The sequence below is a fragment of the Schistocerca nitens genome, chromosome 1 (genome assembly GCF_023898315.1).
Source record: "Schistocerca nitens isolate TAMUIC-IGC-003100 chromosome 1, iqSchNite1.1, whole genome shotgun sequence".
Classification (NCBI taxonomy): Eukaryota; Metazoa; Arthropoda; class Insecta; order Orthoptera; family Acrididae; genus Schistocerca; species Schistocerca nitens.
The window spans coordinates 598,586,973-598,607,798 of record NC_064614.1 but is presented as its reverse complement, the minus strand read 5'-3'; the positions used below and the strand labels follow the sequence as shown (position 1 = coordinate 598,607,798).

The 20,826-nt window shown below is 39.6% G+C and overlaps 1 long non-coding RNA gene across 2 annotated transcripts in view; it reads left to right on the top strand.

The window, feature by feature from the left end:
- The first annotated feature begins 175 nt into the window (after positions 1-175).
- The window catches only part of LOC126256282 (uncharacterized), a 39,146-nt gene continuing 18,495 nt past the window's right edge, over positions 176-20,826 (top strand). Inside the window, exon 1 of one of the 2 annotated variants that reach the window (XR_007546463.1) lies at positions 176-205. This is a non-coding gene — a long non-coding RNA (uncharacterized LOC126256282). Of the gene's footprint in view, positions 206-394; positions 663-20,826 lie in introns of those variants that run through there. The other variant, XR_007546462.1, reaches the window with a different exon arrangement.

The following is a 20,826-nucleotide window of genomic DNA, read 5'->3' as shown; positions in this document are numbered from 1 at the left end:
TCAAGAATTTGAGTTTTTATTGATTATTGAGTCAAAGTACACATATTGTAGAGATGACTTTCGATATTTCCCAGTACATTTGTTGCCACCGAAAAAGCATTTCAGAAGTTCACTCTGTTCCAGGAATTTTTGAGCTGATTTTTAACTCGTATGTTCAACACTCATTTCAGTGCCATATAAAGCACAGCTGATTGCCCTAATAAGGGTAAGTGGGACGCGGGAGAAACTCTCTATAAAAAGTATTGGATGGTGAAGAAAATTGCGCCGTTCTTGTGAAACGCGCTGCTGTATTTTTCGAGTATTGTGAATACCTCAAAATTCTATTATTACGTGAGCAGTTTGTCTTTCTGCACATTAAATTCAGTTGGATTCCTCATCTATAATGAGAAAGTTTGTTTGGTCATAAGTGCAGCAGCGACAAATGCTGTGTGTCAGCTACGTAATTACTGCCTCTTAATAGCGCTGAAGTCTAAAACGATAACGGTTCCGCCTTTTTATGTAATGTCTTAGGTTGCTTCTTAAAACAAAGCGATTCAGCAGAACAGTTCTGATTAGCGACGGTCATACTGGGACCCCGCCCATCCCAGTGACAAAAATAACCATTTAGCTGAGTAACCGTGTTCCCTTACCCACGCACGAGCAACGGATGCGTCTCAAAAGAAGTACTGGTATCAGGTTTCTCAAAAGAAGTACTGGTATCAGGTTTCTTATGCCCACTGCATGCCTAATTTAATTACGAGTTGGTAATATTTAAAAACGAAAAACCAATACAATGCGAACATTAGCATAGTTGAGCAATGGGGTGGGTTTCGGTATTAAGAAATATATAATCAGAACTGATTGTGTACGTGTGTAATCTGCCATACTGTTCTCTTCCAACTAAGAAAAATTGACGTAGAGTGTATTAGAGCATTCCATGTCAAGGCATGAATTTATCATTTTTAATGGTACTGTCAAAAGATGAGAATTCAGCATCAAGATATAAAGAAGAAATGAAATATTGGCAACTGTACCAAAATAGTCTGCACATCTATTCAAATGTAGGGGTAGATTGATATTTAAAAAGATAAATTAAGCTCAAGAAAAGGAAGGTTTTTCAGTAAGTCAAACAATAACATAATTCAGAACTCTAGCACCATGGAATATACAGTATACAGGGTGTTACAAAAAGGTCAGATTCGGTGACCAATGGATTGGTAGAGGCGGACCAATTCCATGGCCTCCACGCTCTCCTGACCTCAACCCTCTTGACTTTCATTTATGGGGGAGTTTGAAAGCTCTTGTCTATGAAACGCCGGTACCAAATGTAGAGACTCTTCGTGCTCGTATTGTGGACGGCTGTGATACAATACGCCATTCTCCAGGGCTGCATCAGGGATTCCATGCGACGGAGGGTGGATGCATGTATCCTCGCTAACGGAGGACATTTTGAACATTTCCTGTAACAAAGTGTTTGCAGTCACGCTGGTACATTCTGTTGCTGTGTGTTTCCATTCCATGATTAATGTGATTTGAAGAGAAGTAATAAAATGAGCTCTAACATGGAAAGTAAGCGTTTCCGGACACATGTCCACATAACATATTTTCTTTCTTTGTTTGTGAGGAATGTTTCCTGAAAGTTGGGCTGTACCTTTTTGATACACCCCGTATAACAAAGAGTAAGAAGTATTGAGTTCTAGTCACTGGCAATAAAGTGTATATTTTGAGAAAAAAAGAACAGCTTAATACTACCATGCAGCAAAAGGTCGTGTGTTGACAGAAGCAGGCATTTGATAGCTACTGCTGGAAAGGCCTCCACCACACTTCTGTATATGTTACAGTCTTCCGCTGTAAGCAGATATATTGTTCTTCTATGTCTTATTAAAGCCATCATCTCGCCTGATTTAGTCATTTTACAATCCCTTGGATGTGAGTGATGAGCTTCCTTCACCTATCTACCTGTGCAGCCCATCTCCATTTCAGTTTACAGTAAAGCTATAACCATGTGTTCTATTCCATTTTTCTCTTGTCTCTCTGAATAATTCCCAACTTCCATCATCCATTACTTGCTAATCAGCAAGCTTATGGCTGTAATGAAAATGAAACTCCATTTTTTATGGTGGGGCGGGGGGGGGGGGTTCCTCTGTAACAAGGTAAACAGATGATGGGTATACCAAAGTAGTTCTTTACTGGATTTCAAGAGATAAGATGACAGCCTAATTTAAGGCGATTCGATGACAGAAAACATATATGAACAGCATGGATATGCATTGCTGAAGACCGCATTGCATGAGAAACTCTAGAAGAAGCATTTCCCTTGCAGTGGACAACAAATGACAGATGTTGACATGCACTTACGTTCAGACTTGTTCTACCAAAAGTTTTCTCCCCCCCCCCCCCCCCCCCCAACTAGATGCAAACTGTACAAAACAAAGGTTGTAGAGATATTCTTCCTCTTTCCAATTTAAAGGTAAAAAAAATTGATGTAGTGTTACTGAGAACAGTTTTTATCAGGTGGAATCTCCTTACCTGACTCCCCTTTCAATTCTGAATTTCTCACCTCCTCCTTTTTGTTCATGTTCTTCTTCTTCCTCTTCCTCCTCCTACTCCTCCTGAAATATTTCTGATTATGCAGGTCATTCTTACTATCCTGATAAAGTCAGTTGGAAGTTACAGATGTTACTCGTAACTTCAGCAGTATATTAACCTATGTTGAAACAATACCTTGTTTCTCCAGGGTTGTTAGTACAAATTTTGTTGCACTAAAGCAAAAGCTTTTTTTCAAAACCAGTGGATTACAGAGAAAGGTAATTATACTCTTTCCTCCAGTCTACAATTTAACTGACTATCAAAACGGATAAGTGTGCAAACTGCTAGAAAATCATCAGGAATAGCAGTCAGTGTGAGGAATGTAAGTGTTGTTTTCAATTTGGAATTTTACAACACAACGTACATGAGGAATGATCATGATCATGTTTGTAGTGATTGTCACACCCACTACAGAATACTGGAAAAAGAGCAGCCTATCTAGAAGCTTTAAGCCAATTTGGTAGTAACACAAGAGGAGTTAGCAGTTTTATTAGCAGCAGTTTTCAGGAGTAATGTTACGGCTAGACCGGAAAACAGGATGATAGTCAGGATATCCAAATCATTGGAAGATCCAAGAGACTTTGTAAATCAGGTACCTCCAGTCTGGTTTCAGTACTTGTGAGACTGTGGACAAAAACATTTAGACAACCTAAGAAATTTAGATGGAGCCTCACTGTAGGTACAAGGCATAAGTTGCAAATTAAGTCTAGGTAGAAAAGTCTTAAGAAGACTTTTTGCTGTTTGGTGATAGTGGGAGGGAAATGTCATACCTTGTACAGAACTCATTGGGAGAAACTTACCAGGTAACTGATATTTTTAACCAAAGTACAGGGCTCAGGAATGTCATCTATGATTAAGCTCTTTGGATAAGGTTCTGGAAAAAAATTTGGTAAAAATAAAGGCCCATGCATGCAACAGTTTGGACCATAACTTTAATTAAACAACTGAGGATGAAATGAGGCACATTGGTGAGAACACTTCTCACACTAGAGTGAAACCCATATCACTCTGAACCATGTAACAAGCCCTTGATGAAATATTATGTGGAACACGTTAACACAGAGCTTGAAAAATCACTTAGGAGAGAAGGATGTGCACTCGTGTGTGACTGATGTAACACTGCACACTCACTGTCATACATGGCCTGATTTACATCTGAACACTTGCATAACTAATTGCCAGGAGCAACCTGTCTGACCAAAGCAGTATCTATTCCATTTGAGTGATTTTCAGTGTGTTTCCCTGACATTTTTAAGGGTAACTTTATTCGATAGAGAAAGCTTTAGAATAAATATAAATACAGTTGAAACAGTTACTATCAAAACTAAATACTGTAGCTTGGACAAGCCATGGATGGAAAGGAATACACATTTAGTATCTTCAATTAAAACATCATAAGTCTCATTTTTTTAAAAAAAACTATAAATAAATAAAGGTTGAACATCTCATATCCGTACAGAAAACTGGTAAGATAGATGGCCTGTCAACAGATTTGTTGTGCATATCAGAACACTACTCCAAAATCACTACAGTTGAATAGGTTCATCTAGATTCACACAAACCACTACTGCACTACTGGAGAACCAGTAAGAAGGAACGGGGGTGGCTTATATCCAAAAAAGTAGAGTAGATTTAAGTCATTTAGATCATTTAGGTTAATGAATATTATGTTGCACAACACTTTGATTGCTGTGCCACAATAGTGGATCAGAAAACACACAAGCTTGTAATACTGATAATTTACAGACCACCAGTTGGAAGTATCATAAGCTTCATAAAGGAGCCAGAGACAGTTTTAATATGCGTAATGTTATAGAGAATTAACTGGAGGATCATAATTTATGGGGGCTTCTATGTTGACTCTTTTGTCAGACGATACTGATCAAGGACACCTACAATTGTTGATGCACAGCTTTGCGCTATTTGCAACATTAACATTCCTTATGAGGACTGAAAAACATTGCTCAACAACAATTGACAATTTGTTTTTAAATCCAATACACTGCAGTGACTTAGTTGTAAAACCAGTAGCCATTGTTTTATCTGATCATGATGGTCAGATGCTAACAATAAAAGATACTGACCAGTCAGTCATCAGTGCAATGTCAGATACATTAAGAACATGTGGCCCTAAGGTAGTGAGAAAAACTATGGGAATGCCAGGAAACGTGGTATCACATCTGTGCATAAGTAGTTCACACTTGACCTACAAAGGTGTAGAATTCTGGTAGTGATATCCTGTACTTCATGGGATTAATGTAACAGTAAATCACTAACAAAATATGCAAGAGAAGCAGGCAGTCAATAAAGGAGCCAGGAGGACTTTAAAGATAAATTGCTATGTTACGGGAGCTCCCAGGAAATATGGGAGAACTGATCACCATGTATAATTTGTGAACTTGATAAAATGGTACATCTGAGTGATGGAATAGGTGGTGTTACACATCATTCTGGAAAGATCATAGGTAGCCCTGCTTCTACCTTGCTAATACTGTAAATAATGCTCGTGAACTATAAAATGACAGAATAACTTAATATTTGAGAGAATGCAACTGTTGTGCAGTTTTTGGTATATACTTGCATGTGGCAAGTAATTCGAAGAGATGACGTGTCTTCAGAGTGGGACAATAATTACAGTAACTAACTAGTTGCAGTATCTGCTGAGGGGCATTCTCAGTCTAGGTCAGAGAAGTGCACGGACCCTGGAGGAACAGCCTTTGAAGAAAATAGGGAAAGTCACTAAATTGAACAAATGAGTACAGTCTGTTGTTGTATTTTGATCTGTCAATGTGATATTTACATAGAAACTGAGAATTAAGCAATTATTGTAATGCCCTGTGTAAAGAAATGTTTAATATGAAGAGTTACTGTATTTTAGATCAAGAATGAATGCCACGTAGATCTGGTGGTGTCATATTTATTTATGCAGTTGGATATTGTGTTAAATTCTTGGCCCAAAGCATGTATTGCCAAATCTAAAGATGAAATTCTAGTTTTACCAAAGGTCAGGCATTAAGGTGAGCTGAAGCCACAATCAGAAGTCATCACGTAAGAGAAAAGCCAAACTTTTACAAAACTATTCATTGACACCGGAGAACATAAGAAAGATGTGACAGTAGATATAAAAGGAATTAAACTATTTGTTGCAAGGATTGTAACAGTTTGGTGTAACTCCTGCAAAATGATAATGGAGACTGTCATGGAACTTACACAGGATTCTACAGGGAGGAGTCTGTGGTAAGTTGGAGCTTTCTGTTGACCCATGAGGTATCTACCTCATTGCTATCGTATGACTGTGTAAAATTGCAGTTACAACGATGGCTTCAGTTTCTTTTCTATTTGTCTCCAAATGACTCAGCTTCCATGCATCCTTCTTAAATCCACTCTATAAGAAATCTGTACTGATTACTGTAGTCTAGCGGTAATGACTGACTACTAATCGAACAGTCCTGGATTCCAATTTCGACCCAGGTCATTGCTTAGAGTTTGAATAAAAATCACTGGTAATGGTAGGTGAAGCCTTCTACATCTACATCTATACTCTGTAAAGCATTGTGACGTGCATGGTAGAGGATATGTCCCATTGTACCAGTTATTAGGGTTTCTTCCTGTTCCATTCATGTATGGAGCATGGAAAAAATGATTGTTTGAATGCCTCTGTGCCTGCAGTAATTATTCTAATCTTATTCTCATGATCTCTATGTGAGTGATACAGTTGTACCAGCCTACATATCTGCCATGCTTCCTCCCACATTCCTTGCTGGTAAACCGACTGCTTCCTTCCATGCCACTAACCACCCAGTCCCTCTCCTTGCCTCCCACCTCCCTGTCACTTCACTCAACCCACCTCACACTACTGCCACCACAAACAACCCACCTGCTAAAAATACAGCATTGGCACTGTTAGTCTAGTGGGTACCATAGAAGAAGGGCAAGGAGAGGGGGGGGGGGGGGGGGGGAGTAGCACTCCTCTAATCTGAAAGTATTTCATCCTACAAGAACTTTCCTACAACATGATTAATACACAAGTTATTGTCACCACTTTGTCTCACAAGCAAAAACACACGCCACAATTACTTTTTGTAACAAATTTCCCTCCCTGATGAATGCATGCCTTGGCTGAGTCTTGCCCTTAGGTCTTATTTGCAGGTGAAGTACTTGGAGAGGGGGGGGGAGGGGGTGTTTGTAATGTAGCAGAATGGGGCAGTACATTAAGAACAGATCAATACCAGATCAAATGAAATCCACAATGCCTTGTCAGCTTGCTATTTCTGCATATAACATCAATGTTTTGTGCTTCCAATGTTTTTTACCTGCATTATTTATACTAAACAAACAGTATGGGATGTGGTTAGTCAACCTATTCTGTTATTTCAATAAATCTGGCACACAAACAGCAAACCTCAGGAGTATCAGAACTGTGGGAGTTATAACCTAGCTCCAGTAGCTATGGAGAAAAACATGTTTTTGCAGCTCCTGCTGTATTCGTTGCCCCGGCACATTAATTTGGAGTAATATTGGCCTACTTTTCATAGCAGCCTATATGTATGGACCAAAGCTGGTTTGAAGCCCCTGACTTGAAGGCTATCCTGCACAACAGGTGTCTTTGGGAGTAAGAAGCCTGCAGTGTCAACCTGTCTGCATTGCTACTTGTGTGGATGGGCATGGCAGAGGGATTGTTGAGATGGATAGAGGAGGTGATGGACAGTGAGAGGGGCCATGAGGGAATAGATAAGGAGAGAAAGGGCAGGAGGATATGAGCAGAGAGAGGGGGCCAGGAGAGGACAGACTGAGATAGGAGGGGTAGAAGGAAATAGATAGAGAGAGTGTGGAGGAGGAGGTAGATGTAGAGAGAGGGACAGGGTAGATGGACAGAGAGAGTGTGCAGATGGAAAAGAAGGAGGAGGCAGAGGAGATGAAAACAGAGAGGGGTAGAAGGATATGGTCAGGAGGGGGAGGGGAGGAAGGAAGATATGGTCAGACAGGATGAGTGGAGGAGCTGGACAAAAGGAGAGAGAAAATAGATGAGTGGGGTGGAGGAATGAAAGCAGCTGTCAGAAGGACAATGAGACTATTTTAACGAATTTGAAAGCAATATTTTATCTGCAGATTCTAAAAATAACCCCAATAAGTAAAATCTATGAACGCTACAAATAATTCAATACCTTCTCTTGCTGACAGTACAGGTAATGTAACTGATGATGATAAACAGAAGGCCGAAATTCTAAACCTAGCTTTCAAAAACTCATTTATGATAGAGGACTGCAGCACCATTCCCCAATTCAACTATCAAACAAACGAAAGGATGGCTGACATAGTGTTTAGTGTATCTGGGATTGTAAAACAGTTAAGATCCTTAGACGCCTGAAAGGCATCTGGCCCTGTAAGATTTTATGTTGACTATGCTACAAATATAGCACCATTCTTATCCGTCATCTATCAAAGATCATTGAAACAGCAAAAACTTCCATGGGACTGGAAGAAGGCCCAAGTCATAGCAATCTATAAAAAGGGTAGAAAATCGGATGAACATAATTACCGGCCAATTTCACTGCCATCAATTTGTTGTACAATCATGGAACATATTTTATGTTCAGACATAATGACCTTTATAGACTCTGAGGAGCTCATCTGCAGAAACCAACACAGTTTTAGGATACAGCGGTCATGCGAGACACAGCTGGCCCTCTTTGTGCATGGTATACAACAGGTTCTAGATACCAGCTCCCAGGTTGATGCCATATTTCTCTACTTTCGAAAGGCGTTCGACTCAGTTCCACACTGTCACTTGCTACAAAAAGTGTGCACTTACAGCGTATCCAATGACATATGTGGTTGGATAGAAAGTTTTCTAACAGACAGGGAGCAGTATGTCGTCCTGAATGGGGTAACTTCAACAGAAACAAGAGTAACTTCAGATGTGCCCCAGGGCAGCGTAATAGGTCCTCTGCTTTTTACGATTTACATAAACGATCTTGTTGATGGTATTGATAGCGCCTCAGACTGTTTGCCGATGATGCTGTAGTTTACAGGAAAGTAGTATCACACGAAAGTTGTGAGGATTTGCAGAAAATAAATGTGTGGTGTAATGACTGGCAGTTATTCTCAATATTAGTAAGTGTAACCTACTGCATATAACGAGGCAAAAATCCCCATTAATGTATGAGTACAAAATAAATGATCAGTCTTTGGAAGCGGTAACATCGGTGAAGTATCTGGGTGTGGCTATTCGAAATGATCTCAAATGGAATGATCAGATTACACAAGTAACGGGTAAGGCGAACTCTAGATTGCGGTTTATTGGTAGAATCCTGAAGCGATGCAGTCCTTCAATAAAGGAAATAGCTTACAATACGTTAGTTCATCCAATCTTAGAGTATTGTTCGTCTGTATGGGACCGTTACCAGTTGGGTCTGATTCAAGAGATTGAGAAGGTCCAAGGAAGAGTGGCAAGATTCGTGACTGGTACATTTAGCCATCGCAAGAGCGTTACACATTAACTATTTGTGAAATTTTAAGAGTCAAGAGATATTTTGTTCTGGAGAAAATCGTGTGTGTAAACTTTGAACTAAAAGCGTGGTGGTACTAAGTAAATTTTTTATAACTGAGTATTTATGGCGAGCAAAAACGTTATTTAAAGACAACCACTGAATGCCGAGTGCAAAAGTAAATAGCAGTTTATTGACTGTGTTACTCTCATAAATGATTTCGGAATTGGATAGGAAAAGTTCTGGCTGTTTGAGTGTGACAAGGACTGTGACCAGGAACTTAAATGATTTGAACACATGTGGGCTGATGATCTTGCTTAATAGCAATAAAAAAAATCCTAATGCAAGTTTAAAAGGACCATTGAACTTGGAAATTTGAACAGCAGCCCATTTCCGATTTATTATTTAGAGTTCACAAGACTATTTTCAGCTTTTTGTACTTATAGCGGCCTCCGACGTGTAGTTATGAAATCTCAGTTTCTTCAACACTACTTTTCTGAGATCTCTTAAGTAGCTGCAGTCAGGAGTTACGTATGCAGATCTGCAGCAGTATCAAGGTAGGTCGACAATTTATGTTGCAGAACTGCCATTGCTGCGCAAGAGAACATGTTACGTCGCAACATCATTGGGAAATAATAATAAAAAAAGCTCTACAACCAAGACTGCTTGTTTTTTTTTTTTATTTCAAGATGATGGTTATAAGAAGAAAATCACAGGAAAATAAATGACAACCTTCCAAGGAAAGAGGCAGAGTCTCAATCAACATGAAGCCAAATCCACTTTAAATAAATACTGCAGTCAATGTTTATCTGCAACTATTCTACCAGACCACAGGAAAAATATTATTACTTTCCACAGAGAAACATATTGTGAAAAGCTAGTTGTTAATTTGCTAAAAATGCACTTATAATGATTCATGTTGCATGTTTTGATACTACTTGGTTGTATGATAATAAATGGAGATTTTGTAGAATGAAACATTATGATTGATGTAGCTGATTTGGAAATAATGTGACAAGCTATATGAGGTAAAGTGTCATTTCTGAATTTTATGCAAACTTACCAAGGTTTGTGAGTTTTAAATTGCGGGACCTATAATGCACAATTGAATACGGATGGTGAAAATATTAAACACTGTATTACTTTAATCAAACGTGAAAATCGATGAACAAAATCCTCTGGAGAAGACCAGAGGGATCTCTCATAATAAGGAGTAAGAAATTGACAATGGTGCTGTTAGAGTGCCCATCACATAAGCACATAGATAGTCCACATTATCAGTTACTTGTTTGATTAATTTTATCACCACACAGCCCCCCTCCTGTAGAGTGGAGCTCCTGGAATAAAAGAAAACTTGCGCTGAATTATCCTGCCTGCTCCCATGCAGCCCACACTGGCAATAGTGAATGAGAGGGCTCATTGAGACAAGAAGTGCCTGTTGATATCTGAGTGTCTGCAGCATCTGACTACACTGACAATGATGGCATAGTGGTCGTTGGGGCCAGTGGAGTGGAGGCCTGGTCAGCAGGAGAAAGTCTAAAAGCAGGTATGAGCTGATGGAGAGGCTGCTGTTGCACAGTGTCATCTGAGGAAGCAGGTTTTACTTTTTCAGTGGAAACCCTGTTTAGCTTGGGGTTAATAAAGAGCGTCATTGTATGAGCGTCTCTTCCTAAAACTGGAAAGGGGGTTCGGTTGTTTGAGGGAGGAGACCAGACAGCCAGGTCATCAGTCTCATCGGATTAGGGAAGGACGGGGAAGGAAGTCGGCCGTGCCCTTTCAAAGGAACCATCCCGGCATTTGCCTAGAGCGATTTAGGGAAATCACGGAAAACCTAAATCAGAAACTGGAAAGGGACTGATGTAAGATGTTTTCCAGGGTGCTCTAATAACAGTTGTACAAGGGCACAGTGATGGAGGCTTTTATGAATGAAAATGGGTGGATTTGTGTGGCAAGACACCATTGAAGGTCAGAAATTTGAAATATAGTTTCTCGTGCACCAATAAGCAAGGGTCTTTAGGATTTTTTGTTGTATGGAGTAAAAGTCCAGTGGAAGTCTCAGGGTTTCACCATATATTATTTCTCCTGCTGAAGCACCAAGGTTGGTTTTGGATGCAGTCCACAGCCTGAGTGGTACCAGTGGTGTGCTGTCAACCAGGAAAGCTTGTGACACATTATTGCTGATGTGAGTGGCCAGTGTGCCATCATGCCATTGCTTGCTGGATGATAGCTGCTGGGACATTGAGGAGTGAACCCACATAAAGCAGCTAGTTTGTCAAACAAAGAAGCTCAAATTGTCAACCTTGATCTGTTGTCACATATGTTGGGCACCCAAACATTAAAATCCATGTAGTCAGGAAGGCATTTTGCCAGGATCTCTCCAGAAATGTCTATAGTTGGAGTGACTTTCACCCAGTTAGTAGAACTATCAGTAACTATGAGAATATATTTGAATCCTTGCTCTTGGGGCAAGTGGCTCTGAGGTCTATGTGGATATAAGAAAAACAGCCTGGTGGACCTTGAAAGGAGCTGAGAAGCTTTTGGATATGGCATCCAACTTCGGCCAACTGACAAAGTATGCAGGTTTTAACCCACAAATGACAATCATGTCATACTCCTGGCCCAACATGCCTGACCACTATGATACGAATAGTCATGTTGGCTACAGAATGTGCGAAGTCGTGAATTGTGTTAAAAACCTGTTTCCTACAATGAAAAGGTATGAAATGTCAGGGTCAGCTCTGAGAAATGTCACACTGGATGAGGAAGGTGCCCATAGGTACTTGATTTAGCTGCATTCCAGTCATTTATTTGGTAAGAAACTCATATAAGTCCTCGTCTGTTTCCTGTGACATAGCTAGCTGGGTTGGATCCATTGGATCCACTCTTTCAGAGAGCATGTCGGTTCTTGAGAAGTAGTCGGCAACTACATTGTTAGCTTTTCGCATGTGACAGAAATTGGTAGTGAATTGTGCAATGAATTCTAACTCGAAAAACTGCTGGGGAGAACAGGATTTGCAAGGGTTGTTAAATACCAAAGAAACAGGTTTATGATCTGTAAAGACAGTGAAGTGGCATGCCTCAACTTGTGGTCAGAAATGTGTAACTGCTTTATAGAGTGCTAACAGCTCATGGTCGTAAGCACTCCATTTAGTCTGTGTGGTCAACAATTTATGGGAAAAAATCATGTGGCTGCCACAGCCCTTTTACCTTCAGTTGTAGAACTGCTCCTATAGCAGTCTGAGGTCTATGACCACAGCCAGTAGTGCTGAAGGGAGAGGATGAGCAAGGACTGCTTCACAAGGAGGATTTGACTTTGTGGAAAGCAGACATGTCTGGTGTACATGTGACACAGAGTTTTTCTTGTGAAGTGATGCTGGGAGGCACTACTGTGAATAGTGCCTAGACTGCCACTGAGTGTGATAGGTGGTGCCTGTAGGCATTATCCATGCCTACGAAGTGGCATAACTACTGATATGTTTTCAAAAGGGGAAATAATTGAAATAAATATACCTTAAATTATAAGGGCCTCTTACATACGGGAGTCACCTGATGTCGCAAAAAGCCCACTGCCTGTTTGTGAAGCACAAACTTGTCATTGTTTATCTTCAATCTGTGATCAGAAATTCTCTTAAAAATAGTCCATAAGTGAAAGTCATGCTCTGTAGCAGATGAAGAAAAAATTAACACATCGTTGAGGTACACAAAGCAAAAAACCTCGTCGACAAAATGTTGCTATGTTTTTTGTGGCATTCTTAAGGCCAAATGGCATCGATACATATTCAGAGATGCCAAAAGGTGCGATTACTGCTGTCTGTTGCTCCCTGGTGCTACTGTGATTTGATGATAGGCCTTTTGGAAGTCAATAGCACTAAATATTTGTTAGCTTGCCAAAACAGCTGTAAAATCATGTAAGTGGGGGATAGGGTAGTAATTCAGCGTGGCCTATGCATTCAGGGTGTGATAGCCCTGTACAGATGCAACGAACTGTCTTTCTTCGAATTTAGATGTAGGGGATATGCCCAAGGACTGTTGGAATATTTAGTAAACCCATGGCCAGCAGTTCTTTAAACTCTTTCTTTGTAACAGCATACTTATCAGGAGCCAACTGAAGGGTATTGTAAGCTACTGGTGGACCTGGTATAGTGGAAATATGGTGCATTTAGTATTATGTTTTACTTTAAACTTATTAGAGTTGACACAGTTGAATAAGTAATAGTGAGAAAAACACATTTAGTGCCAGTAACTATATTTGCACTTCCAGGTAAAATACATGGAACACAACAACCAAGGAACATTATATTACACACATATAACTCAGAGCGTACAATAGCAACAGAGAGGTCTATTATATTTCACATGATGCACTTTGCTGCTGCCTTACATGAAATATAATGTTCACACAATTCTAACAAAACTGCTGTGCGGGCTGGCATTCTGCTGCGTCCACAATCACGCTGGGAGTGATGTCATCCCTGAATAATGGAGGTGCTCCTGAGCTGTAGCAAGCACAGTGGCACTGTCTGAACTGAAGGCATTCAGAGCTTTGCTGCCCGTCAGTTTGTGCATCTTCATAACTTTTGAAATTAGATCACTAATACTGGATGATAAGGTAAGGAGCTCCTTTAACAGTGGTGTTTTCGTACCTGCTGCTGAACATGCTGAAGTCCTCTCATGCGGGGATGTGGTAGTTGCCAACCCGAAAGCATCTCATAGAATGATCATATCACCTTGTACAGTTTCATTGCTCATGTGACGTACAGCCTACCATGTGGACACAGTTATGTTGTAACAAAGGAGAAAATCCACAAGAAAGGGCTCAGTAACATCAGAGATCATGAAAGTCCATTGAAAATTCTGTGTGAATCTTAAATTAATGATTGCATCTCAGAGACCAATGGTAGGAATCCTTGAATTGTTCACTGCTGTGAGCCATGATTTTATGGATGAATGGTTTCTTGATGCTGTAGGGAGAACAGTGACATCCAAGCCTATGTTTATTATATAAACTAGCTCATTCGACATACCCTTAAAGTACAGCTGATGTGATGTCAGAAAACTGTGAAGAATAGCGAGACTGTCAGCTGTATCTGAGAGAGATACATGGCCAATACAAGGGAATACATTGATATCTTGTAGCAGAGTATAAGTTTTTCACCTCCTTCTAGTGGAGGTAGAATTATTTATAGTAGTGAGTATGCAATGTAGAGTGCAGCAATTGGTAGTGCCTAATTTCAATCACTGACTTTTTCTGCTGGCAGACATTACCTCTTTCACTGCACCATGTGGTATGCTGAGTGGTCTGGAAGTGGCTGGAGTTCCTAGGAGCTGCCACTAAGGAGTGTTGGTGCTGCAAAGTACACTCACTTGTCCCACAAATGGAAGCTGTTGCTCCTTAGAGGAAGTGCCTGTAACCATATCCATGACATAATTTTGTCCAGTTTGTGTGTGTGTGTGTGGGGGGGGGGGGGGGGGGGGCACTTGTGTCACTGAATGATAGAACATGATACACTGAATGATAGAACATGATCTAGTTGATCTGTGAACAATGATTGCAAGTCATAAGATGAGAAAGTACTGGAAATCACTGTGCTTTTCACCACAAAATGTAACTGCCTCACCCAAATCTGTTTTGAGTGTGGCATACGAAACCTTGGTCATGGAAAGCAGTGGTTGTAAGTGCTGCTAAAAAGAAAAAAAAGCAGACAGGGCCTTGTCACCAATGGTTTCACCTTGTAGCACTTGTTGACTGCAGATGTCCATCGATTTGTGCATGTGGTGAAGCATGCTGTTCTTTATGTGTGTATATTTACCCCAGGAGGCATTTGTGCACAACATCCAATATTAACAATAAAGTGTGTGAGTCCAATACTCCAACAGTGAGGGTGAATAGCATGTTATCATCTGAGATGCAGTAGGCCTCAAAGATCAGGCTGTTGCAGCAGGTACAGTGACACGATGAATTTGCTACTTGGCTTGGAAGGCACAATGCAGCTTTACAGTGAAATGTCTGTGAGCTGCAGAAGATGCGAAGCACCTGGCACTTCCCTGGAAGTTAACACTGGTTGTGGAATAGTCCAAGGGTGTTCTGAAACACTCAGTAAGCATCTTGGAGGTGCAACATTCACCTTAGTAGGAAAAGTAATCTCACTCTTGATTAGCTTATCGTCTGCCATTCTCAGTGTCGCCACTTGTGGGAACTATAATCCACAATTGACTATAAATAGTGTAAATATTATGTAAATATTATACAATTTATTACTTTAATCAAACACACACAAAAAAAAACAGAGAGATCTCACAAAACAAGGGCTAACAAATAAACAAGGATGCTGCTAGATCATCTGTCACATAGGCCCAGTCCACACTTCCAACTGCTTGCATCGCCCCAAAATCATGAAATTCTATTAGAGAAATTGACATGTTATTCCAACAAGTGATATGTAAATCTTATTTCCATAGCAGAGAATTGGGTTATACATGATGAATACATCACACAGAAGTATACAACATTGCATGAAACCAGTAACAGCAACAAAAGAAGGCTACAAGAAGAAAATAAAGAAAACTGTATGGGCCATTTTGCAACTGACTTGCAAGAAATCTGAAATGAGTTTGAGAAGGTTGGATTGAAATAAACTTTTAAAACCATACTTGTGGCTGGTTGCTGTTTCAAATTATAAAGCTCATAATAGAAGTAGAAGAAGGAAAAGGTTTATGGACACGGCATACCACATGGTACAGTACTTACCTCACTCCTGTTCTGGACTGTCAGTAATAACCTACCAAAGATGTCAATACTAAAGCATAATACTAAAGGGTTCAAAGTCTACCCTACCACATACAGTTAAGGGCTTAGCTGAATAGGATTGTAAATAGTTAAATGAAAACACTTTAACAGTTCATTATAGAAAATATTTGAAGCTCATGTGCATAACTGTTTGATGTTCAGACGAATAAAGACAAAAATAGCCAATGAGCTTTCTCTGATCTCAGAAATGCCGTATCATTTTGACCAGAGGACAAAAAATTTAGTTTATGGTGTACATATTTTCCTATGGTTGTCTTAGGATGTAATGTCTCAGAAATTAGTTGCTTATATTTTTTGAAAAAATGGAAAATAATGTAGCATTACTTAGGTTTCTTCAAGGACCAAGTGCTCTTACAACAGGTGGTCATATACAAGGGCATTTCCGCAACGGGCCTGAACCACGTGCCAGTTCCATGAATATTTCTGGCCTCGTGATCTGAGGTCCATCATTGCCCAATAAGACTGTGTTTACTGTGGCACCAACAACAGTCATCAGGCACCATTGCCAGAGGTCACCCAATAACATGGGCAGACAGCTTGGTCACAGTGTGTCCAATCTCATTCATCAGTTTTTGGTGGGATCGAGGAGTTTTGGGCAGTTTTGAATCTATTCTATGTATGAAGTAGGTTAGACTTTAACTCCCAAGGGAGGGATGGAAACCACGACACCTCTATACTTGGAGACTAGTGTTACAATGTGGCATTTACTATTAAAAAGCTGCTGGACACATGTAAATAAGCTATATCTGTCATGAAAGGAATGCGGTGAGTACTAAATGCTTTGCCTTCAGTTATTGGAATTACCAGACAAGTTTTATGAAAATATGAGATGAAAGTTTTACAAATATGAGATGAAAAGAAAACACTACGCCACAAAAGTTAAAATCACATTAGCTTTGTGACACCACTTTCCTTCTCTCACCACTGATTTGTTTCAGAAGGGGCCACCACCTTTGAAGCTAATATTCAATACCTGATGTTTATCATATTTGTAAGTATGTATTACAATAATTTGTAGGTTCAGTGACACATTCACTAAGGACATGTTCAGAGCATGGTTTATTATGCTACAGTAGCAGAATGTACAACTTTGGTGTACAAATATCAACAATGTATGGAAAGACAGATTACGACTTACCATAAAGAAGACACCTCAAGTTGCAGGCAGGCACATTTAAAGACACTCACATACTTTGATATATAAAAGTTTTGCTAATGAGGTTATGAGCACACAATGATTAATTTATATGGTGAAAGTAGATGTTTCTATTATATGCTTCATGAACAAAATTTGTATGTGGGTAAGCAAGTATTATTTAATTAACGAAAAGTAGATTTGTGGTTTCACAGCAGCTCATTTTATTCTAAAATGGTGAAAATTAATACAATACTGGCAGTATAGCCTGATAATTGAACTGCAAGAAATTTATATGTTTAGCCAAAGGAGGACTTTGTAGCTTCCTGAGAATGAAAAGTGCCATAACAGGGATATAGTTCAGAATCTATGGACTTAAACTGCAGATTTATTGGAAACAACAAGTAGCCAAAATATGCTAAACTCAATCTGAAATAATACTCCCACCAGAAATATTGTTACTTCCTTTCTAAAATATATTAGGCAAGTGTTTAACCCTTTCAGAATGTATACACACAATTGTGTGGATACGTTTTTTGTCAGATTAGAGTGACATGGTTAAAGTACGACCATTGAGACCTGGTCCATACAATAGTTCAAGTTTCAGATTGTGTACTACAGTCCATTTTAGTTAGTATTTTGTACTCAGAGCTGCACCTATTGGCAGTTCGTTTCAAGTTCCCTTACAATGGTGGCCTTGAGATGACATCACAGAGGTGGTTGTTGTTGTGGTCTTCAGTCCAGAGATTGGTTTGATGCAGCTCTCCATGCTACTCTATCCTGTGCAGGCTTCTTCATCTCCGAGTAACTACTGCAACCTACATCCTTCTGAATCTGCTTAGTGTATTCATCTCTTGGTCTCCCTCTACGATTTTCACCCTCCACACTTCCCTCGAATACTAAATTGGTGATCTCTTGATGCCTCAGAAAGTGTCATACCAATTGATCCCGTCGTTTGGTCAGGTCGTGCCACAAATTCCGCTTCTCCCCATTTCTATTCAGTATCTCCTCATTAGTTACATGATCTACCCATCTAATCTTCAGCATTTTTCTGTAGCACCATATTTCAAAAGCTTCTATTCTCTTCTTGTCTAAACTCTTTATCATCCATTTTTCACTTCCATACATGGTTACACTCTGTACAAATACTTTCAGAAAATTACTTCCTAACACTTAAATCTACACTCAATGTTAACAAATTTCTGTTCTTTAGAAACGCTTGCCTTGCCATAGCCAGTCTACATTTTATATCCTCTCACTTCAACCATCATCAGTTATTTTTCTCCCCAAATAACAAAACTCATTTACTACTTTAATTGTCTCATTCCCTAATATAATTCCCTCAGCATCCCCTGATTTAATTTGACTACATTCCATACCTTCGTTTTACTCTTGTTGATGTTCATCTTATATCCTCCTTTCAAGACACTGTCCATTCTGTTCAACTGCTCTTCCAGGTCCTTTGCTGTCTCTGACAGAATTACAATGTCATTGGCAAACCTCAAGGTTTTTATTTCTTCTCCATGGATTTTAATTCCAACTCCAAAAGTTTCTTTTGTTTCCTTTACTGCTTACTCAATATACAAATTGAACAACGTTGGGGATAGGCTATAACCCTGTCTTATTCCCTTTTATGACCCTTGACTGTAATAACTGCTACCTGGTCCCTGTACAAATTGTAAATAGCTTTTCACTCCCATTATTTTACCTCTGCCACCATCAGAATTTTAAAGAGAGTATTCCAGTCAACATTGTCAAAAGCTTTCTCTAAGTCTACAAATGCTAGAAACGTAGGTTTGCCTTTAGTTAATCTATCTTCTAAGATAATTCATAGGGTCAGTATTGCCTTGTGTGTTCCAACATTTCTACAGAATCCAAACTGATCTTTCCCAAGGTTGGTCTCTACCAGATTTTCCATTCGTCAGTAAAGAATTCGTGTTAGTATTTTGAAACTGTGACTTATTAAACTGATAGTCCAGTAACTTCACACCTGTCAACACGTGCTTTCTTTGGGATTCGAATTATTATATTCTTCTTGAAGTCTGAGGGTATTTCACCTATCTCATACATCTTGCTCACCAGATGGAAGAGTTTTGTCATGGCTGGCTGTCCCAAGGCTATCACTAGTTCTAATGGAATGTTGTCTACTCCCAGGGCCTTTTTTTGTCTTAGGTCTTTCAGTGCTCTGTCAAACTCTTCACCCAGTATCATATCTCCCATTATTTCATCTTCATCTACGTCCTCATCCAGTTCCATAATATTGCCCTCAGGTACATCACCCTTGTATAGATCCTCTCTGCTTTCCCTTCTTTACTTACGAATGGTTTTCCATCTGGGCTCTTGGTATTCATACAGGCGGTTCTCTTTTCTCCAAAGGTCTCTTTAATTTCCCTGTAGGCAGTATCTATCTTACCCCTAGTAATAATAATAATAATAATAATAATAATAATAATAATAATAATAATGTCGTGTGACGAGGGCCTCCCGTCGGGTAGACCGCTCGCTTGGTGCAAGTCTTTCGATTTGATGCCACTTCGGCGACTTGCGCGTCGATGGGGATGAAATGATGATGATTAGGACAACACAACACCCAGTCCCTGAGCAGAGAAAATCTCCGACCCAGCCGGGAATCGAACCCAGGCCCTTAGGATTGACAGTCTGTCATGCTGACCACTCATCTATATCCCCATATTTGTCCTGCCGTTTTGCACTTCCTGTCAATCTCATTTTTGAGATGTTTGTATTCCTTTCTGCTTGCTTCATTAACTACATTTTTATATTTTCTCCTTTCATCAATTAAATTTAATGTCTCTTCTGTTAGCCAAGGATTTCTGCTAGCCCTCATCTTTTTACCTACTAGATCCTCTGCTCCCTTCACTATCCCATTTTTCAAACCTACCCATTCTTCTTCTACTGTATTTCTTTCCCCTGTATTTGTCAGTCGTTACCAAATGCTCTCTCTGAAACTCTCTACAACCTCTTTCAGTTTATCCAGGCCCCATCTCCTTAAATTCCTACCTTTTTGTAGTTTCTTAAGTTTTAACCTATAGTTCATAACCAACAGATTGTGGTTTTACCTCCGGAATGTTTTACCCAAGAGGATGGCATCATCATTTAACCATACAACAAAGCTGCATGCCCGTGGGAAAAATTATTGCTGTAGTTTCCTCTTGCTTTCAGCTGTTTGCAGTACCAGCACAGAGGTACTGCTAATTTTTACTAGTTCTACTTGCTTTCAGAGTGCATCAAAATTTAGAATTAATCAAATGCATTGCATAAAGATTGTTTGTTCAACACTATTTCCACATTAGACGCTTTGATAATCAAAGTAACACAATTGTGTCAATTTCAGTTGTTGGGGTTAATAGGTGTCCCTCTTTCTAGATATGCTGACAGATGCAGAGACTGATTACCTTCTCGCCCAGTCAGATGTGGAGCAGATGCGGAGGACATTAGCAGTGACAATAACATTGTTGATGAATTCTGGATGCCACATTTAAAATGAAAATTGCTGAAAGTGGTAGTTCATCAAATGACTCTAAGGAGCAGTCCCTACTACAGAACCAGCAGGTAGAAAGTTTAAGTGAAAGACAGGAGCAAATGCAAAATGAGCAGGTACCACAATGTGCGAAACAACTGAATCTAGTGACAGCGAGAAAACACCTATGGAGGGAATGCCCTTTTTCTTCATGAAGCACTCCAAGATCTGATATTTTCCATAAATCACCAATGACTCCTATGAAGTACTTTCAAACATAGTTTCCTGATGAATTTTTTGAGCTTGCATCCACATACAAAAACATGTATCATTTATCTAATACAAAGCA